At 36.3% G+C, this 17,037-nt stretch overlaps 1 long non-coding RNA gene across 1 annotated transcript in view; it reads left to right on the top strand.

Annotated features, from left to right (window-relative positions):
* The window catches only part of LOC139357012 (uncharacterized), a 584,556-nt gene that overhangs the window by 87,033 nt on the left and 480,486 nt on the right, over positions 1-17,037 (top strand). The gene's annotated exons all lie outside the window — the stretch shown is intronic.

Here is a 17,037-nt window from a genome sequence, read left to right as displayed (position 1 = left end):
TGCAATTTTTGCTCCTCCAAGTGCTAAGAAAAAATACTTCATACTCTTTGCTTTCTCACAAGAGAAAATGGCATGGACCTAGGGTCTTTGGGTGTTTAGAACAATTTTTTACTCCTACCTCAGCTCTATGCCCACATTTCTCTTGTCCCTTGAGCACTGGGGACTCCAGTCTCCTTCCAACAAGATTCAATTCATAATTTTCTTTTCTTTTCCTTTTTTTTTTTTTTTTTTTGAGACAGAGTCTTGCTGTCTGTCACCCAGGCTGGAGTGCAGTGACATGATCTCATCTCACTGAAACCTCTGCCTCCTGGGTTCAAGCAATTCTCCTGCCTCAGCCTCCCGAGTAGCTGGGATTATAGGCGCCCAACACCACGCCTGGCTAATTATTGTATTTTTAGTAGAGATGGGGTTTCACCATGTTGGCCAGGCTGGTCTTGAACTCCTGACCTCAGGTGATCCACCTGCCTCAGCCTCCCAAAGTGTTGGGATTACAGGTGTGAGCCACCACGCCTGGCCTCATAATTTTCTTTCTATTCACATCTCCAAGGGTAATGGAATGGTTCCTATACTTCTGTTAAAAAGAACTTCTGCCATGAGACAAAATTCTCTCTCTCAGAGTGGTGGTTCTTCTGGTTCAGCTCCTATGATCCTGTCAGTCCTAAAATGATTGCCTTGCTATATCCGGTTTGGAACTCTTTCACATGAGGTCGTTGACAAAAGATCACATCTGGTAGCTATTCAGGGCAGCTCTACTGGATCCTGCTACCCATGACACATGTCTGGTGTCTCACAGCTGTGCACGCGTCCTTCCTATCCTCTCTGCATCCTTGCCTCTCCAGGGAACCCTCCTGAGGAACTGAGACAACCTTTGGCTTATCTTGTTTGCATTGAATCTTTGATGGTCAGGGAACATTCCTCCTTCCAAGCAGCTGAGTATATTTCATGCAAATTGCACTTCTGGTACCTTTCACTGACCGTCAAGAGCTTCTGAGCTCCGTCTCTGTTCTTCTGCACAGGCGTCTTTTTTTTTTTTTTAAACCCCAAGTGCATTGCCTACATTGATATTTTAATAATGTTACAGATAATGATAAAGACAATACTTAAATTAGATATGCATATATGATTGTATGGGAGGGCTCAGTAGGCCAACGTAAGGACAGTAACCATTCAGTAGATTCCCCATCTTTAGGTTTATCAAGAGATTTGAAGTCGCTCTCTGGGGGACTTACTCATGTTGTCCTTGACAATCTCTTTCTAGACTGTTTCTACAGTCTAACGTCCTACAATTTTCTTCCCTTTTAATGACTATACTTTATTACTCCCTATATTCAATTGTAGTAGGCATTTTGTTTTCTTTTTTTTGCCTTTACTCATGCTGCTCCCACCCTAGGATTCCTGTCCTGGGTTTTCCACTTACTAGAATTGTTTCGAATGATAGATCCCAGGGCAGTGTCTTCAAAAGATATGAGCAAGCGCTCTGCATGTCTCAATCAGAAGTCATTACTTCCTTCTTTGTACTCCCACTGCACATTGCTGACATTGCTGAGAGGTCATTGATCCCATTATTTACTGCTATTTCTGTTGGGTGTATATGAATATTTATAATATACATGTGTATGTATGTTCGATATTATATATTTGTATCATACATTTATGTAATATTATCATAGATTCACACAGGGTGTTTAAAAATAGGAGATTCTCAATAACTGCTAAACCAATGGATATTTTGTGTGGGTAACTGAACAAGTGATTTTCTTGTAAACCAATTTTATTTTATTCTTTTAATGATTAACTTTAAAATAAAGAGGTAACTATTTTGAACCCCTAATTGCTGTTGACCATGATTCTGATGAAAGTAACCTATGTCTTCTAGAAGTTTAGATTCATTCTGCATCGTCTGAACACATTTTTAATAAGAGTGTCCAATCTGGACCTATATAGTATATGGGTAAAAGCAAAATAGCACAGGCTTTTGGCGATAAAGCTTCAAGGTGAATTTATGAGTATTCAGGGGAAGTTTTCTCCTTCACTTCCAAATGAACTGTCCCAATTTGACCGACTATTTGTATAATATGCTGTGCAAATATATAAAGTACCCTTTCATTTTGTACTTTCAATGCTTGTGTCACATAGCACCATAATAGGGAAAAGAGGACAAGTGAATCACTGAAGAGAAACGAAAATGTTTTTATGTCACCAAGAACTTTGTCCTTCCTCTTTTATAACAACAACAACAAAAAAATAGCAAACACACAGACAGACAGACAGACAGACACACACACACACACACACACCCCAAAAAGAGATCAGGAAGACTCTGTCTATGATGGGTGTAATTTTTGTGCTGACACGTTGGGCAAAAAGAAAATCGCTGTCAGCCTCCTGATTTTCACCTGCTAAACACACAACCACAGGCACGAAGAAACCTACGGAAGCACTTTCATCAGCAAAAGTGTGTCTCCCCCAGCTACTTGGCAACTTCTTGAGTCCTCTGTGCCCTCTGTCAATTGCTCCAGGAGACCCAGGGCAAGGTAGATAAAAGTCATTAATTAGGAAAAGTAATGGAGAAATCATTCACAATGAGCATCTAGTGAATTGTTTCCACCACAATCTAAACTGCAGAGATCAGAGTACAGGACAGTGATACGCCATTGTGGAATCCAAGTGGGCTTAGATGTGTTAGATGTTAGTTTGTGAAAAAATATTTGCTTATCATCAATGTTAGAATAAAGAGGTATAAATATTTATTTGAAGTTTAAAATCCAAATTTCAGTTATTTATCCTACTTGAGTCTCAGTTATCCTAATCTAGAAAATGGGATAATAATAACTACACTCTAGAGTTATTGTAATAATTAAAGAATATATGAAATGCTTGGCATCGCACTTGAAGTATCATGCATTCTCAGCACATGTCAGTTCCCCTAACAACAATATAATATTTATTCAGAACTTATTAGTGCCGTTGCTATTTTAAGGAATTCATATGGATTAGCTCATTTTGTCCTCTTAACAAACTCTACCAGACCCTCCAAATGTTAAATATAACACAAAAAGTTTAGTTAAAGCTTTACCAGATTATTGCTAATATAGTATATATAGAGCCATCCTTTTATAATTTAGTATTCAGAGATTAGTTCATAGGGTCAAAAATTCTACTAATGAGGCTAGTATATATTATATCCATTATTAGAGATATGATAGCATAATGATTTGTTCACAATTGCTTTACAGTGCTAAAATCTCTTACATATGTGTCTTATTTGATCTTTAGAATAGTCCTATCAAATAAAGTAGTTATTATTATGTTGTTATTATGTTTCTTTTTTTTTTTTTTTTTTTGAGATGGACTCTGTCACCCAGGCTGGAGTTTAATGGCACAACCTCTGCTCACTGCAACCTTCACCTCCCAAGTTCAAGCACTTCTCCTGCCTCAGCCTCAAGAGTAGCTGGGATTACAGACACCTGCCACCACACCCAGCTAATTTTTGTATTTTTAGCAGAGACAGGGTTTCACCATGTTCGTTAGGCTGGTCTCGGACTCCTGACCTCAGGTGATCTGCCTGCCCCAGCCTCCCAAAATGTTGGGATTACAGGTGTGAGCCACTGCATCCGACCTTTCTTTACATTTAAAGCAACTGAAACTGAGACATCTTAAGCAACATACATTGGTACATACCAAACATGAAGAGCCAGGTCTCTGAATTCTCATTTAATGTCCTAAGTCTCGTATGAGTCTAAATCATATAGCACCTCACACCACCCATTCAATAACTAGTTTATTATGCATTATTTAAGTATATATCATTCCCCAAGCTGTATAGTGAGCACATTTAGGGTGCTCTAGGCTATCTTATGAACATTGAGATTTAGAATGGATGGGACGTCAAATCCAGTTAACAACTTCAGAAACTGCTCCTCTCTGCTCCCAAGATCCACATTCCCCTCCAGGACACACAATTAGACCACTTTTCCCAAGTTAGGTGTGCCCTGGGCATAAGTTCTAGCCAATGGGATGTGAGCAGAATTGTCTTGTGCCATGTAAAATTCTTTCTACTCCTCCACTAACTGGGAGAAGAGAAAAGGGGACATGTTGAAATTAGAAATATTTCATATATGTACATAAACACACATTCTTATGGATCTTGACTAGTAATCTTATTTGTGTACATATGTGTGTGTGTATGTGTGTGGAGTGTGTGTGTGTGCGTGTGTGTGTGTGTATCCTTCCTTAGAATATGTACAATAGATGAGGCTACAAGGTACTTACAAGGATGAAAGAGACTTTGGAACTTGTTTCCCCTCCCAGTCTTTCTTGTTACACGTAAAGAAAGTTAAGTGAATTAAGAGACTTGCCCCTGGGCACCTAGACAGGGACAATCTGATGTGAGATTAAAGTTCAGCTTTCTTTGCTCTCAACCAAAAAATATCACAAAATGTCCAGTGAAACACTATTTCTCCTGGATGATCACAGTTTTTATGAGACAAAGGGTTTTCTGGTCATGTGCATTTGGAAAATTCTGAGTTATCCAAAGCATAATAAGTTCATTTGCTGCAGGATTTCTCAGGACCTTAATTTAATTTGCCAGTGAGTTCTGTGAGTCTCCAAGAGGGCAGCGCCAAGTTTTCAGAATGTTCCCAAGTGATTTGTTACTGGGAAGCAGGGTTCCACATTGCACCAGGTTCAGCTTTTCTCCTCATTTATATACAACCTGTCTGTGTGTTGAGAATAGAACATGAAATTTCTGTTCACGTCTCTGCCAACAATAACAAATTGACCCTAAGCTAGTTCCTAGTTACTTATTTTGACCTCAACTTTTCCATCTATAAAAGGAAGTGTAAGATGGTTTTCTTTTGAGGGTTTGATTATCTGGGTTAAATGCTGCCAATCAGCCATATGTGGAAGGGGACAAGGCCAGGATACCTCAGGGTCAAGTAGTTCTGTCACTAACAAGCTGGATGGCTGTTGGCTCACTGAACCTTTGCAGGCCTCTCAGTTTTTATCTGAAAAACAGTAAAGTTGGACTAAATGGTCTCAAGCTCTGTACTCTAGATCACTGTGTTTGATAGGCCAAATATCATTCGATTTTACAGAGACTAGACCCATACTGAGAAGTGCTATAAAAAATAGCAAACTATTCAAATTTTATGAGCTGAACCTCAGAGAAAAGTGATACTACAAAGAGAAATAATGTTACCCGTGGAATAGGAGAGAAAATGAGGGTGGCCCTCTTATTCTAAGATGGAGGGAAGAAGAAAAGAGTGAGGGGAATCAAAGATAGCTGTGATAATATAAGGGGGAAAAGTGGAGAGGAAAGTGTTACAAATGTGTTGGAAATTTCTGAGAGTAAGTTCCTCTTATCTCCTATCAAGTCACAAATCTCATAACATGAATAAAGAAACTAATTAAATAAGGATAGTACTTTTACTGAATTGAAAAGAAACTCTAGCATGATTAAAAACTATATCCTCAATTCAAATGACTTGTCTGGGGAAAACCAGGTTCCAAATATATCAACATCTCATATAAAAGTTAACAAAATGGAAATACTGATGTCATCATTGGTAGTTTACAAAAATGAATATTATTCTCTGATTATGAAAGAGGCACGTTTGAACATATATTGCAAATACTTCCCCCAGCTTGTCACTTCCTTCTTATCCTTTAGGCTTACAATATAAAACATTTTAAAAAAATATAATCTTTACTGAATCTTCATTTGTTATTATAAATAGAAATTATTTCCCATTTCAAGACTATAAAAATATAAATTGATATTTCCTTCCATTGATTTTTACCTTCATTTTTAGTTATATTTCTGGTGCATTTGAAAGGCTTTTTGTGATAAGGAGTGAGGCAGATATTAGATTCATTTTCTCCCCCATATGGTTAGTCAATTGTGTCATTACATTTTATAAGCCATTATTTTTCTCGTTAATTCAAAAAGGCCTTTTAAAATAAACTTATATAGTTAAATTTATCAGTATTTTCCTTTATAGTTTCAATGTTGAAAGAAAACCATTTTTTTCTACTAATGTGAATGTGTAGTTTATTTTGTTTTTCATCAAGAATTATTTGTGATGAAAGGCATGAAAATGGAATTATCTTTCCCAGCCAATATTTACCCAGGTATTTTCAGCACCGTTTATCTACTCTTCCGTCACTGATTTCAAATGTCAACATTCTTGCACGTTAGAGATGGAGTGTGCTTCTGTTCTTTCTGCTTTGTCTGTTTCTGTGCCATTACTGTACCTTTAAGATTGCTGTACATTTATAATATACTTTAATATCTGATCGTATATTCATAAATAGCTGGTAAAGTCCCTGTCATTATATTCTTTTTCTCTTAATGCTCTTGGCTATTTTTGTATTTAGTCTTCAGATAAAATTTAGAATCATTTGTCAATCTAAGTATGTATAATTATATAGCCAGGAGTAACATGTGTTATTTGGATATAGAGGCTTTAATGTTCTGTAGGGCTTTTTGAGATATCATAGGGAAAGTTCTTATGGAAAAATATGAACTTTTTAAAAAGGTAAGTTCCATTGCTTTAGATCAATATTCAGCCTGAATAAGGGTGAAAGGCATTTATAACTTTTTATTTCTGGTATGATACAGACTTTTTTTAAAAAAGAAAGCTATATTCTAATTTTAAGTCCTTCTTAAAACGTTTCACTGTCACCACAAAATTATTAATAAATATTTGTAGGCTAATAAACAGAAAACCGTCTGTGGAGTTCCTAATGAATGTATGAGTCTTTGAAGACTCATACATAGTCCCTCTTTAAGTCTGTCCAAGTCAGCATCCTAGGAGGATAGCACATTAAATTTAGCATAATAGTAATACTTGTTTTCAAAGACTTTGTTTCTACAAATCACAGAATCACACAGAATATTATTAACACTCAGTTTGTAAGATAACAACTATCTTTCAACTTCCTCCTCCTTTGCAAACAAAGCACCAGTTAAGAGCTAGTCCTATAGTTCTCTTCCAGATCAGTAGCTCTCTTTGATGACAGTTTATGCAGAACAGAAAGGAATGAGTGGGAGGTTTTGTGTAATCCAAATAAAATTCAAGATGCCTCATGGTTCAGTATTAGCAGTATGTTTTTCTGAAAGAAACACTGGCTAATAACCAGCATTATTAAACATCAATTTCAACCTTTACATATTTTTTTAATAATTTTAAAATGGAGTCAAGAAATAATCTTAGACACAACTCTTTTAATTTCCTTTTCCTCTGTTCATCTATTCTGTAAAGCACAGAGACTTGTCCAGGGTCTCTCATTATTCATAGTCTTCATTCTCCATCAACTTTTTTTTTTCTCTGATACTGTTGCATCCATAATGTCTCTCTCTTCTTTTCTTGCTTTTTCATTTTTATTCTTCATTTCTAGTCCTTTCTATACTCCCAAGTGTGCATCACATGATTTTATAGGCCAATCACATGTAACTTCTTTAGAGAATAAAGATCAGGGATTGGAGGAAGAAGTTTAGTGGGAAACTCCAAGATTCTCTTTGACAGGTGGGATGAACAGGGTAGAGATAGTTTAAGGCTGAGAGTACTTCCATATTAAATACTTTTTTCCTGTTACCTGTGTACAGATTAATAAAATTGTGTCTAGGTCATATCAAGTTATGGAATTCGGATTGGCATCTGTCAAAGGAGGAAGGCATTCGTAATTATTCTCATCTTTTACTGAAGGAAAGAATTGCAGTTTTCTGCAGTATACTTTACAAATGAAGTAGGCAAAAAATAGGAAGCATTGTTAATAGTTATAATTTATTAACTACTGACTATAATTCCATGCAGTGGGGTCAATTACTTTACATCCTAAAACAACAATGAAACTTTATGAGAGTATTTAGTTTTATCCCAATTTTTCTAGGAGGAAACAAATAATCAGAAATGTAATCCACTTTCTTCAAGGCAGATAACTAGAAAATGGTGAATTAGTCTTCCACTGTAGAGTCCTGACTCCATATTTATTATTTTCCAACATACAGCAAATTTGGTAGAATATTATAAATTAGGAAAATAGAAGAGTAAAAGCATCTACAGTGAACTATCCACAAAAAGTTCAGTGGGGAGAAACAGTATATACTCTCTCTAGTTACAGAGCAAATGTTCACTATTTTTCCAGTGAAATGAATAAATAAATGAAATGGCAACTTTTCTTAATCATTAGTACTGTTAGTATATTTTATTTTATTTCATATTCTCGCTGATTTTGAGTTTATTCTATCTTGCTCTATTTTATAAAGTATTGGAAACACTTTTAAATTATCCTTGCAATGATGAAGGGGTCATAATTATGTGTAGTCTTGACAAATCACGTGAGTCAATAAAAATCGGAATATGTTTAGTGTTGTATTACTTCCAATTTTCATATTCCTTGGGATCCTTATTGAGGATGTATTGTGAATCAAGTGAATCAAGAAGAATCCATGTAAGACGCTTCCTTAGAATTTTTGAGAAAAGTCTACAGGATGTTAAATTTCCTGTTGGGGTAGAAGCTCATGTTATTCATAATCACATATTTTGATATAATCAGGTCAATATGTAAGTGACTTTGAATTTGATACATTGTGTCCATATTTTCTTTCAAAGGTTCAGCAAATTCTGGTTCCTCCAGAGACAGCTTAGTCAATATCTGTGACCTGCACAAGCCAGAAATGTGACATTTAGGGAACCAAGTGCCATGGAGGAATGGATTCCCATCTCATTTGCACACTGCGCAAAGATCAGCAATTATAGTAAGGATGACACTAGCATAAAAATTCCTGCTGCCCATTGTAGCCTGGACTTGCAGTTCCATCAGTTCAATATAAATTATTTCTGAGCAATTCTCCCCTGCAATTACCTGATTAGCAATCCCAATTGCTTCTCCATGTTTCGAAGACCTTGATTAAATGATATCCCCTCCTGATTACTTTATCAAGTCTAGCTACCATGGATTATTGACAGCTCTGTGTTAACTAACTGCCTGTTTCTTTGGCAAGCTGCCAGGCAAATGGGAAAGCAGCTGTTTCTTGAGCTGGGGAGAAGAGAAATGCCAATGGATACACTCTTTATGGCTTTTGCAAACCGAGAGGCCATTAGCTGAACTGAAATTGTTTTGGTGGTAGTCAGTGTGTTTGACATCACTTTGGATTACCAGGGAGTGATAACTAGAAGGTAGAGGTGGTTGATAACCTGATGCAAAACCCCATCCCCTTACAGTTTGTAGAAAACAGGTGTACTGCGGGTTGTTGTGAAGGTTTGCTAAGTGAAGGAAATGAATGCTTCAGCCAATTTTTCAGAATGCTAACTACACAGATTGTCCAAAGCCACAATGGTCATACTCGACTTTTGCTGAACTTCCTTGTTGAAACTGAAATCATGTGTAAAGGCTGCTGAACATGCTGATTTTCACTGAACAGCTCTATATGGCAGGAATGGTAATCTCTTTTCTATCCCTTACTCATAAACTCAGAGAGGCTTTGACAGGTGTCCAAAGATGATTTAAACATATTCATAACCATTCTTCTACCATTGTCATTAAATGTAGATTATTTAATTTTTAGCTTTGTTCTTCCCTTTCAAAATATGAAGTCCCATTTAATTTACTGCCTTTTTTTCCCTCTCCATCAAAGGTCCTTCAATCTGAATCTCGTGGCAGATGGGTAGGCAAAATGTTGTGCGAGACGGCTGGAGTTGATGAGTATCACTTAAGCACAACAATGTTTGCCTTAGCCTCACACTTAAATCACAACATTTTTTTCTTTATCTTTTAAAATAAACTTCATTTTAGAATAGCTTTAGACTTACAGAATTGTTGTATAGGTTGTACAGAGAGTTCTAGTACACACCACATCCAGTTTCCCCCACTATAAATACCTCTACAATATTATGGAATATTTGTCAAAATTAATTAAATAATATTGTTACATTACTACTAATTAAAGTCTATAGTTTATGTAGATTTTCTTAGTTTTTAATGTCTTTTATCTGTCCCAAGGTTCCCTCCAACATACCACGTTGGATTTAGCCAGCATGTCCCCTTAGGTTCCTTTTGGCTGTGCGAGTTTCTCGGGATTAACTTGTTTTTGATGACCTTGACAGTTTTGAGGAGTACTGGTGAGGTACTTTGTAGAATGTCTTTACATGTAAAGAGTAATTTTATAGTGAAGAAACCTGAAAACACTACATAAACCAGAAGGTCAAGATTAACACCAACAGTGATAAGTCATGTAAATGGTATGTACCCATCATATGATATCATGAGAATCACACATTACCTTTGTGATTTTTCTCTCCTAAACCTGATACCCCAACCTAATGATGAGAAAAATATTAGCAATATCAACTGAAGGGCCCTCTACAAAATATCTGACCAATATGCCTCGAAATGGTCAAGGTCTTTAACAACAACAACAGCAACAATTAATCAACAATGAATGAATGAATAAATAAAGACTAGGTAAATCTCTGTGCAGAAGTACTTCATATAATTTATGTAGATATTTTGTCTTCACAATGGACTCATGAATATTTATTCTGTACTTTGGATTAGAGGTCAATACTACTTTGCTTATTTGTTGCTCTAATTGTTTCAATTTGAACTCTTCGTTGGCACTTGTATCCCTTTGATGTATCTCCATCATTGTGGGGCATTTTTATTTAGTTTTTTTCAGCTAGGGAGTACTTTATCAACTCCAATAATTCGAATTGTGAAAAAAAAAGCACATAACACAAAATTTACCATCTCAACTCTCTCTCTCTCTCTCTTTTTTTTTTTTTTTTTTTTTTTTTTGAGATGGAGTCTCGCTCTGTCACCCAGGCTAGAGTGCAGTGGCATGATCTCGGCTCACTGCAACCTCCGCCACCCAGGTTCAAGCAATTCTTCTGCCACAGCCTTCTGAGTAGCTGGGACTACAGGCATGCACGACCACGCACAGCTAATTTTTGTATTTTTAGTAGAGACACGGTTTCACCATATTGGCCAGGCTGGTCTCAAACTGACCTCATAATCCACCTGCCTTGGCCTCTCAAAGCGCTGGGATTACAGGCATGAGACACCGCGCCTGGCCTCAACTCTCTCTTTAAGTCTACAGTTCAGCAGTATTAAATGTATTCAAACTGTTGTGCAACCAAACTCCAAAAGCTTTTCATTTTGCAAAATTGAAGTTCTGTACCCATTAAGCAGCAACACTGTTTTTTCTATGTCTCTAGCCCCCGGCAACCACCATTCCACTTTGTGTTTCTATGAGTTTGACTACTCTAAATATAGTATATAAGTGGAATCATACAGTATTTGTCTTTTCGAGACTGTCTTCTTTCACTTGGCAAATTGCTCTCAGAGTTCATTTATGTTGTAGCATTTGTCAAAATGTTATTCCTTTTTATGTCTTAAAAATGTTTAATTGTACAGTATGTAGAAACCATATTGTCTTTATTCATTCACCCATTGATGGAACTTGGGTTGCCTCTACCCTTTGGATATTGTGAATAATTCAGCTATGAATATGAGTGTACAAATTTCTCTTTAAGACCTTGCTTTCAATTTTTTGACATATACCCAGAAGGGAATTGCTGAATCCTATGGTCATTCTATTTTTAATTTTTTTTTTGGAACCACCATACTGCTTTCCATAGCAACTGTACTTTTTAAATTCCCACCAATAGTGCACAAAAGTTTTAACTTCTCCACATCCTTACCAACACTTACTATTTTCTTTTATTTTGTTGTGATGGTGGTTTGTTTGTTTGTTTTTGGCAGTAGTCATAATAATGGGTGTGAAGTCATATCTCATTGTGATTTTGATTTGTATTTCCATAATGGCTTGTGATGATGAGCATCTTTTCATATACTTATTGGACGTTTGTTTATCTTCTTTGGAGAAATGTCTATTCAAGATGCTTACCCATTTTTAAATCGGATTTTTGTTGTTGTTGAGTTGTAGGAGTTCTTTGTTAATTTTGGATATTAATCACATATCAGGTATATGATTTACAAATATTTACCACTCCATAGGTTGCTTTTTCAGTCTGTTGATTGTATATTTTGATATACAGTAGTTTTCACATTTTAATGTTGTCCAATTTATTGATTTTTACTTTTGTTGCCCATGATTTGGTGTCATATACAAGAAATTATCATCAAATCTAGTGTTTTGAAGATTTCCTTCTGTGCTCTTTTCTAAGAGTTTTATAGTTTTAGCTCTTACATTTAACTCTTTGCTCCCTTTAGGATTAATTTTTGTATATATTGTAAGTTAAGGACGCAATTTCATTCGTTTGCATGTGGATATACAGTTTTCCCAACACTATTATTTTTGAAAAGTATATTCTCTTCCTACTTAGTGGTCTTGGCACCCTTGTCAAAAATTATTTGACTGTATACATGACAGTTTATTTTTAGGCTCTCTATTCTATTGCATTGGTCTATATTTCCACCTTTATGCCAGCAGCACACTGCTTTGATAATTACAACTTTGTAGTAAGTTGTAAAATCAGCAAGTGTGAGACCATCAACTTTGTTCTTTTTCAAGATTGTTTTGGATATTTGAGGTTCCTTGAGATTCCATATGAATTTTGCGATGAAGTTTTCAATTTTTGCAAAAAAATTCTTTAGGATTTTAATAGGTATTAATTAAATCTGTAGATGGCTTTGGGTAGTATTCACATCTTAGCAATATTAAATCTTCCAGTCCATGAACATTGTACATATGTTCCATTATTTGTACATTCCTTAATTTTCTGCAGAAATGTTTTGTAGTATTCAGTGTACAATTTTTATCTCTTTAATTAAATTTATTCCTGAGTACCTTATTCATTTTGATGCTATTTTAAATGGAGTGGTTTTCTTAATTTTCTTTTCAGATTATTCATTGTTAGAGTACAGAAACACACCAATGTCCAATAACTTTTTTTTGGAGACACAGTCTCGCTGTATGCCCCAGGCTGAAGTGCATACTTCCCCAGGCTGAAGTGCATACTGCATACAGTGGTGCCATCTCAGCTCACTGCGACCTCTGCCTCATGGGTTCAAGTGATTCTCATGCCTCAGCCTCCTGAGTAGCTGGGATTACAGGCACTTGCAACCACACCTGGCTAATTTTTGTATTTTTAGTAGAGATGGGTTTTCACCATGTTGGCCAGGCTGGTCTCGAACTCTTGACCTCAGTTGATCTACCTACCTTGGCCTCCCAAAGTGCTGGGATTACAGGCATTTAATAACTTTAATTCTGATTTAACTGATAGCTTTAGAAAAAAATATATATATATATACAATTTTAAAGTATATATACAATTTTAGATTCCATTGCAGGACCAAGTCGTTTTTCTGAAAAGGAACCCACAACCTCATCATTTTGAGTTTAGTTGTTTTCACTTACATATGTGACTCAGTATCTAATTTATTAAGGTCGGTTTTTGACTGAAAGACTTTCCTTTTTACTATTTTCCTTTTTTTTTTTACTTCCAGGGAGTTGTCATGCTTGTTCTTCTTGGTTATGGGAAAGAGAGAGACCAAGTTAGTCTCGTCTTGTGGGGCAAATTCCCTGAGATAGTGATAGCATTATTGCTACTGATAGAAAACTTTGCATCACGTGAGATAATTAGAATTTACTTACTTGATAGGAGTATGGTTTTGAGGTTAGAAAAATCTGGTTTTGCCTCTAGCGCCAAGATTTACTAGCTGTGAAAGCTTGGTGATTTACTATCACGAAATCTCAATATTCTTCTTTGAAATAAATGATGAAAATACTATTAGCTACCTCCTAAAGTTCTTGTATGAACAAATCAGAAAACACATGTGAACTGTTTAGCATAATACCGACCATGTAGAAGACCCAACATATTGTATAAATCACTATCATGTTTATTATTTGATTAATGGCCGGGTAGCACATCTGGGTAATGCTTAATACTGGAGTTCTTCAACTTTGCTATTATTGAATGCAAGAGAAAAAAATATAATCTTCTCTGAAAAATACAGCAGCACCAATGACTTTATTTTGGGAGTGGGAGAAGGGATTTGCACCAGAAGGCATGACCACGAAGGAATACATCCTAACTTATCTTTGTATTTTAAATTTGGTTGAGAAAGATCAGTCTGTGGCACAGGGGCTTGGCAACGATATCATATGTGTATCAGGGGACAGAAAGTAATGTGTGGAGTAGAATTCATAATCTACGATGATTAGAAATTCAGATACAAAATTTCACAAACTGGCTCCATTCCAACTCTCCTGAATGTGTGCCTGAATCCAAATAGCATCCTTAAAGAGAAAAGAACAGCAAAACTGTGAAATGTGCAGTTAATGAACTTCCCAAATACAGGGACTCAAAAAAAAAAAAAAAACAAATCAGCTCTAAATGAAATAGATAAATGTGTGCTAAATGAAATTCTGTCTTCCAATACTCTGCAAGCCACTTGTCCAGAAGTCCTCCTACACCAATATGCTTGGGATTTTCTTAGCAAATGTGTATCACTTCAGATGAAAATAGTTAAAACTGAAATAAGTGGGTAAAAAAGAGAAGAGAACAGATGGTATGTAAGTATAATGATGATCCAATTGCACCATATTATAAATGAGCTATCACAAAATCTCAGGGGAGCTTCTGGCCAAACATTTGAACATAGTGGAGAAAAACCTTACTCTTATCTCCCCCACCCTTTTCTTTCACATTTTAAGAAAATTGCAAACAAATCAAGCAAATTACCAGAAAGTGTAACACAGAACACCTACTCACACAACAAGTATCCTTCTTATCACCCTCTGCTGGAAATTGAAAAATGCCAGGCACTTGGTCAGAATGAGAAGTCTAAATACTATTTCCATGGAATTTATAGAATAAGGGGCGATCACTGAAAGGGCCTTCAGAACAGCAAGAGAACACAGCACTTTCCCTTCCCTGATCTTTTAGGGAAGCCATGCATTTCATTTCTCTCTGCTGCTGTTTGGCTTTCTGGCATCTTTTCTAATTTCCTCAAATTGTTGGTGGGAATTGCTTGAAACTACTTTCTTATCTCTCTCAGATGTTCTTATGGAAACTGAAATGAACGTGTCATCTGTAATCATTTAACAGTTTTAAAAAGTACTTCTGTTAGACTCTCACAACATAATTTTGCATTCAGTTCAATCCCTTTCAACTAAGTTGAGCCAGTAGCAGAGATATTTGCAAGGGGCCAAAGGTAATTTTATTAGCCTTAATCAAACTAATTTCAATTCTTCTCAGCAAATATTTCCAGTACATCTACTGTCAGCTTAGAACTGAGTGAGGTAGAAGGTCTCTACATTCTTGGGGAGTACTGAAATTTCCATGCATAAAGAAATCTGTTCAGCCTGAATAGTTCACATTAATGAAATGTTAAAAAAGACATTAGTGGCTATTCACAGCTAAGTCCTTAATTTTAACAACTGACAAAATCCAAATGCCTATCATGTTAAATGACGAATTTTAAAGATTACTGTGAAATAGAGTTTCTCAATCTCAGCCCTATTGACCTTATGGTTCAGAGGCTGAAGGAAGTTATTGCGTACTTTGAAGGATGTTTATTAGTATCCTTGGCCTATACCCACTATATACCACTAGTGCTCCTTATCCCTCCCTGAATTGTGATGGCCAAAACTGTCTCCAGACTTGGCAAAATCACCCCAACTGAGATGCTGCGAGACTTTTGTTTCCAGTGAGAAAAGGAATAGCACACATATTAGGCAATTACATTATTAACAGTGCAAAGCCAAAGATGACCGTTAACTAGAAATGGCCTTTTGAATGGCAGTAATTGGAAAAAGCATGGTACTCATGCCTGTTGACATTTTTAAAATTTGTTGTATGATGTCTCACCTCATTCCTGATTTTCTGCCTATGCTATTTTTTTCCAGCAATTCTAAATAGAGAACCCAACTAAAGTACATTAGAGGTAGTACCTATGCTATCTCTTCTATGATTGGAAATTATAATGTCAAATATCTGATATTAAACAAAGAGATATTTCATGGAGTCTAGAGTTAGCTCTAAGAAAATGGTAATCACTGATATCACTGACTTTCCATCACCATGATTACGTATCATCTACCCATTGAGCATTTATGGATAATTTACTGTGCAAAAAACTGTCCTTTCCATCTCTTGTGAGTTGAGAGCAGAATCTCTCGCCCTTGTTAAAGATGGAAATGACAAGATACTCAATTCCTTGTTTTCCTTGAAACTAGGGCATATGAGAGAATTCTGACTCCCTGAAAAGAAGACTGCAAGAGTCGGAGGATGTGAAGCTTCTTGAAAAGGTTTGGTGCCATGGCGAGAAGGAACTCTTAGGAATAACTCTCTTATTAATCCATTCTCATGTTGCTAATAAAGACATACCCGAGCCTGGGTAATTTATAAAGGAAAGAGGTTTAATGGATTCACAGTTCCACATGGCTGTGGAGGCCTCACAATCATGGTGGAATACGAAGGAAGAGCAAAGGGACATCTTACATGGTGGCAGGCAAAAGAGCTTGTGTAGGGGAATTCCCATTCAGAAAACCATTAGATCTCATGAGACTTATTCACTACCACGAGAACAGTATGGGTGAACCATCCCCATGATTCAATTATCTTTACCCGGCCCCACCCTTGACATGTGGTGATTATTACAACTCAAGGTGAGATTTGGGTGGAGATACAGCCAAACCATATCCCTCTCTTTCTTCTCTGTGGCTATGGTCATATGAGCATATAGCAGCAGGAGCTGTAGCAGGCATCTAAGAGTGATAAGGAGACAGCCAGAGGATGGCAGCCACACTGAACAGTAGAAGAGAAAAATGAACATCCCCGTGTCTATGGTAACATGCCTGTGTGGCTGCATTCTTCAATCTTATGCTGCCTGACTTCATACATCTTGTTAGGGAAGATTAACTGCCCTTATTAAAAAAGCTTCTGTTAGCAAGGTTTTCTGTGAATTGTAGCTTTACAAATTCCTGGATAGTATTTTCTACTATTTGCAAGACACAATGCTATTTGGTGTGTGGAATTTAAAGACCAATGAAACAAGCAAAAA

The sequence above is a fragment of the Macaca nemestrina genome, chromosome 11, assembly GCF_043159975.1.
Source record: "Macaca nemestrina isolate mMacNem1 chromosome 11, mMacNem.hap1, whole genome shotgun sequence".
NCBI lineage: Eukaryota > Metazoa > Chordata > Mammalia > Primates > Cercopithecidae > Macaca > Macaca nemestrina.
Note: the sequence above shows the minus strand (reverse complement) of the source record. Positions and strands in the feature narration are given on the sequence as shown.